This window comes from Loxodonta africana, chromosome 16 (assembly GCF_030014295.1).
Source record: "Loxodonta africana isolate mLoxAfr1 chromosome 16, mLoxAfr1.hap2, whole genome shotgun sequence".
NCBI lineage: Eukaryota > Metazoa > Chordata > Mammalia > Proboscidea > Elephantidae > Loxodonta > Loxodonta africana.
This window is the reverse complement of record NC_087357.1, coordinates 70,261,314-70,270,249: the sequence shown is the minus strand read 5'-3', so window position 1 is coordinate 70,270,249 and position 8,936 is coordinate 70,261,314.

Genomic DNA, 8,936 nt, shown 5'->3' with positions numbered 1-8,936 from the left:
AAGATAAAAGCACCGCAGCAGAGTTCCTGGCCTCTTGAGGAGTAAGATAAAGCCCCCCTTGGTCAGCTGTTAATGCAGATACGGATGGAGGGAGTGATTTTCACTGCCAAGGGCAGATGGAGTTGGTGAGTTGCACTTGAACCAGAGAAGCCCAAACCACTTCGGACTGGGCAATCACATGAGTCATACGTGGGGAGGGACTGATACAGACACAGGGTTTGATGATGGCTGTTATTTTTCCCTGATTACGAATTTGTATAAATTATTACAAATTAAGCCTCATTGAAATCTTTGATGAGTTTCCTTTATTGGAAAGTATAAAAGTAGGCAATACTGAACCTGCCCTGAAACATCTGATGTGGGGGTGTCCGTTACTATGCTGTGAGCTTCAGGAGCCGGGGACTGTGTTTGTCGTTTCTGTTCCCCTGTGCGACCCAGCACAGGGTCTGGCATACAGGAGGCACCTAGTCAATGTTTGGTGGATTGAACTGTCTCTGCCGCTTTCTATCTCAGCAAGTCCCTTAAACCTTTCTCAGCCTCAGTTTCTTCATCTGTGAAGTGGGGAAATAATATCTACCCTGTTGAGTAATTATGAGGGCTCAATAAGAAATAATGAACAAGCGCCCAGCACAGTGCATGGCACATAGTAGGTGCTCAACAAATGCTTATTAAAATGAAAGTGCTGCCAAAAGGTAGAACTTCCCCAATTGTCTGTCAACGGATGAATGGATAAAGAAAATGTGGTGGATCTATACAATGGAACATTATTCAGCTATAAAAAGTAATGAAGTACTGATACACACTACAACATGGATAAACCTTGAAAACGGGATGCTAAGTGAAAAAAAAAAGCCAGTCACAAAAGGCCACATGTTATAGGAGTCCCTTTATATGAATAGGCAAATCCACAGTGGCAGAAAGCAGGTTAGTGGTTGCCAGGGGTTAGAGAGAGGGAGTAAATGAGTTTAATGAATTTGGGGTTATGCTTAATGGGTATGGGGTTTTTATTTGGGATGATGAGAAGATCCTCAGAGTCTAAATAACAGCCATGATTTCTTAGTTTCCTAGGGCCATTTTAACAAAATACCCTAAAATGTGTTGCTTGTAAAAACAGAAATGTGTTGCCTCAAAGTTCTAGAGGTTAGAAGTCCAGGCTGACGTGTCAGCTGGGCCATATCTCTCTGAAGTCTCCGGGGGAAGACCTTTTCTCATCTCTCTTAGCTTCTGGTAGTCCCAGGCGTCCTTTAGTGTATAGATGCATCTTCACATGGGTGCCTGTCCTCTGTCTGTGTCTACTCTCCTCTTTCTTAAGGATACCACTGACATTGGATTAGGGCCCACCTCCTCAATTCCTCATTTTATTGACTTAACTATTAACTTAATTGATAATATCTTCAAAGAGCCTATTTCCAAACAAGGTTGTGGACACAGGTATCAGGGGTTAGGGCTTCAGCATATCTTTTTGGGGGACAAAATTAAATCTCCACAGCCACTAACAGCAAATTTTATGTTATGTATATTTTGCCACAACACAAAAATAAAATCGTTCAATTCCAACTTATAAAACAAAAGTGTTATCAGGTGGACACTTGAGACTATGTTGGCATCTCCTGCCTGGAGGGGAGATCAGAGGGTGGAGGGGGTTAGAAGCTGGTGAAATGGACACAGGAAGAGAGAGTGGAGGGAGAGAGCAGGCTGTCTCATTAGGGGGAGAGTAATTGGGAGTGTGTAGCAAGGTGTATATGGGTTTTTGTGTGAGAGACTGACTTGATTTGTAAACTTTCACCTAAAGCACAATAAAAATTATTAAAAAAAAAAAGTGTTTATTCCAACTGCTTCTTTCACTTCATCACCATTCATTCATTTATTCACTCAACTACACTCTCGCTGTGTCAGGCAGACTGGGAGACAATGTGAGTAATGACATCAGGGACTGAGGCTTAATCGGTCCTGACAGACAAAGAGAAAGGCCCTGTCATCTAGAAGCAAGGTGTCAGGAACATTTCCCTGCAATGTGCTCCTTGGACTCCTACTTCCGTGGGCAAGTCTTGACACATGTCTCTGGAAGGTTCTGCAGCTCCCCAGCTGAGCAGGACATGTGTCAGGAAGACGTGGGCTCCAGACCAGTGTGAACATGGTGCCCATCAGGCAATGTTTTCAATTAATTGATTTAAACCAGTTTCTTCTGGTTCTTAAGTGTCAGTCTCCTCACTCGCAGAGACAGAAGGCAGAGGACATTTTTTTCCTGGAAGAGAAACTGCTAAAATAAATCAACGTCAAGTCGGGGGAAAAACAGTATTAAAAAGCAGTAGTAGAATATTAATGAAAGCTTCCTAAAGGAAAGAGAAACTCAGCCCCTACTCATATACCCAAGCTTGGGAGGAGCTTTGAGGGGCATCTGGGGTCTGCCCCTGGGACTTTCAGCTCTTGTTTTCAGTGTTTATCCTGCAAGGGTCAGCCTGCCTGGGGGAGATGCTGAGGGACTCATTTTAGACTGAAATGACTCGATGGCAATGGGTTTTTGGGTGGTGCAAACGGTTTATGCACTTGGCTGCTAACTGAAAGGTCAAGGTTCTAGAATACCCAGAGGTGCGTCAGAAGAAAAGCCTGGTGATCTACTTCACGAAAATCAGCCACTGAAAGCCCTATGGAGCACAGTTCTACCTGACACACATGGGGTTGCCAAGAGTTGGAGCTGACTGGGTGGCAACTGGTTAACTGGTTAGTTATAAACTCTACTTCGGCTCAGTTTGGCCTCTAAAGTATTGATTGATGCAATGGTTAACAGACAGGGGCCCAGGAGAGGGTGAACACAGGGTGAGGGCCTCTGACCACCTTCAAGTGATAGCAACTAACAGCCAACCACATCATCGAGTTGATTCTAACTCATGGTGGCCTCATGTGTTTCAAAGTAGAACTGCACTCCATAAGGTTTTCTTTTAAAGTTTATTCTGTTGTTGTCGTTGAGAATAAGCACAGCAAAACATACACCAACTCAACAGTTTCTTCATGTACAATTTAGTGACATTGATTACCTTCTTCAAGTTGTCCAACCATTCTCCCCTTCTTTTCTAAGTCGTTCCTCCCTCATTAGCATAAACTCGCCGCCACCTAAGGTTCCTATCTAATCTTTCAAGTGCTGTTGTCAGTTTGATTCCATACAGATAGTTCTTAAAAGAGCAACATGCTCTAGGCAGACATTTCTTAAGGCAATAGTTTCAGGAGTTCGTCTAGCCTCCATGGCTCCAGAAAGTCTAGAGTCCATGAAAATCTGAAATTCTGTCCTACGTTTTCCCCCTTTTGATCAGGATTTGTCTATGAAATCTTTGATCAAAATGTTCAGTAATGGTAGCCAGGCACAATCCACTTCTGGTCTCACGGCAAAGGAGGCAGTTATTCATGGAGGCAATTAGGCACACCTTCCATATCCTCCTCCTATCCACTTGCAAGTCTTTAGGACCCCAGGCCCTACACAATGAACTAGGAGGTGGAACAGAAACACTAAACACATGATCAGGCCAATTAAACCTCCAAATCAAGAAACTAAATCCCATGAGGTGTTTGGTTGAACATAAGCAGCCTCAGAATCAGCTACTCTTTTTTTTGTTTTTCGTCATTGTTGTAAATAATCTATCCCACAACTTTTGCCAATTCAACTTTTTACAGGTGTATAACTTCCTGACAGCAATTATAATAATTACTGTGCAATCCTACCCTTAATCAACGCAGTTTTTCCATTACCATTAACCCCGCCTCCACAGTCCACCCCTACCCCTGGTAACCACTAATAAACTTTGGTCTCTACACTTCTGCCTTTTCTTATCTTTGTATGTGAGGTTATACAACATTTGTCCTTTTGTGATTGGCTTATTTTGCTCAGCATAATATCTTCAGGCTCCATCCATACAGTAGCATGTATCAAGACTTCGTTTCTCCTACTGGCTGAGTAGTATTCCGCTGTATGCACTCACCACATTTTGTTTACCCATTCGTCTATTGATAGGCATTTAGGTTGTTTCTGCCTTCTGGCTATTGTGAACTCCCTAAAGTTTTAAATAGCTATGATCTTTCAGAAGTAGATCACCAGGATTTTCCCATGGCACCACTGGGTGGATTTGAACTACCAACCTTCAAGTTAGTAGCTGAGTTCAAACTGTTTGCACCACTCCTCAAGAATTAGCAGCCACACACCCATGATCATTGCAGCACTGTTTACAATAGCAAAAACATGGACATGGAAGCAACCAAGGTGCCCATCAACGGATGAATGGATAAATAAATTATGGTATATTCACACAAGGGAATATTATGCATTGATAAAGAATGATGATGATGAATCCATGAAACATTTCACAACATGTAGGAATCTGGGAGGCATTATGCTGAGTGAAAATAGTTGCAAAAGGACAGATATTGCATGAGACCACTATTATAAGAACTCAAGAAATAGTTTAAACAGAAGAAAATATTCTTTGGTGGTTACAAGAGTGGGGAGGGAGGGAAGGAGAAGGGTATTCACTAATTAGATAAATTAGATAGTAGACAAGAACTATTCTAGATGAAGGGAAAGACAACACAAAATACAGGAGAGGTCAGCACAACTGGAATAAACCAAAAGCAAAGAAGTTTCCTGAAGAAACTGAAAGCTTCAAAGGTCAGTGTAGCAGGGTTGGGGGTTTGGGGGCCATGGTTTCAGGGGACATCTAGGTCAATTGGCATAATCAAATCTATTAAGAAAACATTCTGCATCCCACTTTGGAGAGTGGCATCTGGGGTCTTAAATGCTAGCAAGTAGCCATCTAAGATGCATCAATTGGTCTCAACCCACCTGGAGCAAAGGAGAATTGTGAGCCCAAGAGACAGAAAGGGCCAAATAAACCAAAGACTATGTCAGCCTGAGACCAGAAGATCCAGATGGTGCCAGGCTACAACTGATGACTGCCTTCACAGGGAACACAACAGAGAATCCCTGATGGAGCAGGAGAGCAGTGGGAAGCAGACCTCAAATACTTGTAAAAAAAGACCAGACTTAATGGTCTGAGACTAGAAGGACCCCGGAGGTCATGGCCCCCAGACCTTCTGTTAGCCCAGGACAGGAACCATTCCCAAAGCCAACTCTTCAGACAGGGATTGGACTAGAATATAAGATAGAAAATGATACTGGTGAAGAGTGAGTTTCTTGGAGCAAGTAGACACATGAGACTATGTGGGCACTCCCTGTCTGGAGGGGAGATGAGAAAGCAGAGGGGGACAGAAGCTGACTGAATGGACATGGAAGTAGAGGGTGGAGAGAAGGAGCGTGCTGTCTCATTACGGGGAGAGCAACTAGGATAGCAAGGTGTATATAAATTTTTGTATGAGAGACTGACTTGATTTGTAAACTTTCACTTAAAGCACAAGAAAAAAAAAAGAATTAGCAGCCACTGTTTATTCAGGGCTCACGGTGAATCCCTGCATGCTATGTACATCACCCCATCCTTCATAGTGATATTATTATCCCCATTTCACACATGAGCAACCCCAGGCTCTGAGGGTAAGTCATTGCCCCACTGTCACAGAGCAGGGGCACACTGCTGCTATTTAAGCCTAGAGAAGAGCAGGCTCGCAGGTATATGTTTGAAAAGCTGGTACATGGGAGAGGGGTCAGGCTTGTTCCGTGTGATCCAAAGGATAGACTCTGGGTCTGGGTTTGTTCCTCCACAGTAGGCACTCACATGGCCTACTGGGTCTTCACAGATTGAGATGGGAGACTGACAGGCAAAGGATGGGGCAGAGGAGTCTGAGGCCTGGAATCTCTCTGGGCCTGTGAGGATGAGGCCTGGATTCACCTCCTGACACTGCTGGTCATATCCTCTCTCTGTGCCCTGCTCTTCTCATCTGTAAAATTGGATACAGCTGATCAGACCAGGCCACGCTGCTTCACTCTGCTTTTCAACAGCTCCTTACAGCTATCTTTAGCATGGCTGACAGAGCCCTGCACATCTAGGGCCCAGCTTTCCTCTCCAGCCTCCTGTCTGAGCACTGCCTCAGCCAGAGCAAACTGCTTCTTGGTCCACAAGCCCTCCATGTTCTCACCATCCTCCAGGCCTCTGCAGACACTGTTTCCTCAGTCACTCTGTTGAGCTTTCCTGGCAGGGAGAGAACAGGACAGCATTTGAGCTCAGGTTCTGGGAATTACAAGAGTGATCATAGCAAGAGGGTGCCTGAGGGATCTGGGTGCCCCACAGGTGAGCATCTTCCACCAAGTGCATCACGGCAGGAAGAAGGAAGGATTTTGCCTACCTTCCAGGTAGGCAAAACCAGCTATGTCCTTCCTGCTGTTTACGCTGGTCCCCACTCAGGCGGGCAGCAGCTGCTCCATGACAGGGTAGAGCAGGAGAAATCTAGCGTGGCTGTGTGGACAGATGGTCATCAGTGTGGTCACCCCAGCCCCACTACTGACTTTCATGGTGTCCTCACCAGGCAGACCTGATTCAGACTAGCCGCCTCATTCTCGATGTCCAGCCATTTAGGAGCCTGTGGTGGGTGCTGTCGGGAAGGCCAGCCTAGACCTCAGCATTCCACGAGGAATGTAAGCTGAGGTTGGAAACCCAAACACCATCGGGGCTGGAGAGGTATCTAATGGATGGAGTGGACCAGCAGAAGCTCTCCTGGCCTGGCCTTTTCTTACTTTTTCTTTTTTATTGTGCTTTAGATGAAGGTTTACAGAGAAAATTGTTTTCTCATTAAACAATTAATACACATATTGTTTTGCGACATTGGTTGCAAGCCCCACAATGTGTAGACACTCTCCCCTCTAGACCTTGGGCTCTCCATTACCAGCTTTCCTGTCCCCTCCCGCCTTCTCGTCACTGCCCCTGGGCTGGTGTGCTCATTTAGTCATTTTATTTTATGGACCTGTCTAATCTTTGGCTGAAGGGTGAACCACAGGAATGACTTTCATATGGAGTTAAAACAGTATTGGGGGGCCATACTCTGGGGTTTTGTACAGTCTCTGTCAGACCATTAAGTTTGGTCTTTTTTGTGTGAGTTAGAATTTTGTTCTACATTTTTCTCCAGCTCTGTCTGGTACCCTCTATTGTGATCCCTGTCAGAGCAGTCAGTGATGGTAGCCGGGCACCATCTAGTTGTGCTGGACTCAGCCTGGTGGAGGCTGTGGTAGTTGTGATCCATCAGTCCTTTGGGTTAATCTTTCCCTTGTATCTTTGGTTTTCTCCATTCTGTCTTGCTCTAGACGGGGTGAGACCAGTGGAGTATCTTAGCTGGCCACTCACAAGCTTTTAAGACTCCAGACATTACTCACCAAAGTAGCATGTAGAACATTTTCTTTATAAACTATGTTATGCCAGTTGGGCCAGATGTCCCCCAAGACCATGGTCCCCAGCCCTTAGCCTAGTAATTCGGCCCCTCAGGGAGTCTGGATGTGTCTATGAAGCTTCCATGACCTTGCCTCATATAAGTTGTGCTGGCTTCCCCAGCATTGTGTACTGTCTTACCCTTCACCATAGTCACCACTTAGCCGTATCTCACTTTTGACAGAAAAGGATTCACAGAGATTTCTCCACTATAAGTCCACCATCAGTGCAAGCGCTTGATAAATGGCAATGGGCACACTGCCTCAGTATTGGGGGGACCACAGGGACCCTGGGGACCACGCCATTCTCCACTTCTCCCCATTGCAGGCCGTTGTTCCTGCGGAATGAAAGCTGAGGTTAACAGATCTCCCAGGGAGCAGACGCTGCAGCTCCACTCCTCACCTCTCACCCCTTATCTTTCCGGGTGCCCTGGACATCTTCCAACTGCCTGTATCATCATCATCGCTCGACCCAGGCTTTTTCCAGAATTCTGGAACGCTGCTCTGCTGGTGCCTGTGGGACACTGCCAGGAAATTAATGGTCCCTAAGAGCTTTTTTTTTAAGAGCAGCCTCCAGGGCCCCTGGGTGCCACAAACTGCTAAGTACTCAGTTACTAACCGAAAGGTTGGCCATTTGAGTCTGCGCGAAAGTGACTTGGAAGAAAGGCCTGGTGATCTACTTCCAGAAAAAACCAGCCATTGAAAACCCTCCCCTCCTCCCCTGCTGGGCTGCTGGCTGCTCCAGTAAACCATTTGCTCTGAAATATTTGTCTCAGAGTCTGCTTCCGGCATAACCCAAGTGAGGATGCCAACTTTCAAGAGGAACTAGAAATCTGGATTTTATATAAAACCCCTTAATTTTTAAGTGTTGGCCTCTAGTGACAGTTGTTAAATACAAAACCAAACATATATCCATGGGCCACACATCCATGGGACAGATGTGGCCCGTGGTCAGTTGTCTGCAGGGCTGTGGATGTTCCCGGGCCTGGTCTGACCCTGCGGCGTGGTGGCTGAGGCTAGCCGTACGGGGGTTCTTGCCAGGACTTGGCTGTCTTTCTTCTCTGCGTTGGCAGGAGGATGGCCCCTGCCCCCATTGCCACTTTCCCTTCCTCCCTCTTTCTCTTCCTTCCTTCCTTTTTTTCCCCATTCCGATTTTTTGGGCAAGACTCTCCTGCTGAGCTTTTACTACCTGCTCATTCTGCCAATAAACGGCACGGCAGCATTTAGTTAGAGTTTTACTAGCTACTAGAGGATTACACCTCCAGGGAACCTGTTTACTAATGGTAACCTTTGTCCAGCTGTTTCAGAAATGGCTCTTTTAAGAAATACCCAAAGCTCTGGTTTCTCGGATAAATATCGCCAAGGGTGTTTATGCCTGGCCTGGGTCTCCAGGATCCCCATTCTTTGTGGTGGTCACCACATCTTTTGGTAATGCCATGGAGGCCAGGTAGCCAAGGACCAGGAGTTTCAGGAACCAGGAGGTTGTATGGCAGCAGCTTCGATGCCTTTGGGCAGTGAACTCTTATCCATAGGGATCCCCAAGTCTCCACAGGCCTCCTCTTACCTCTTAGCCTGCCGCTCA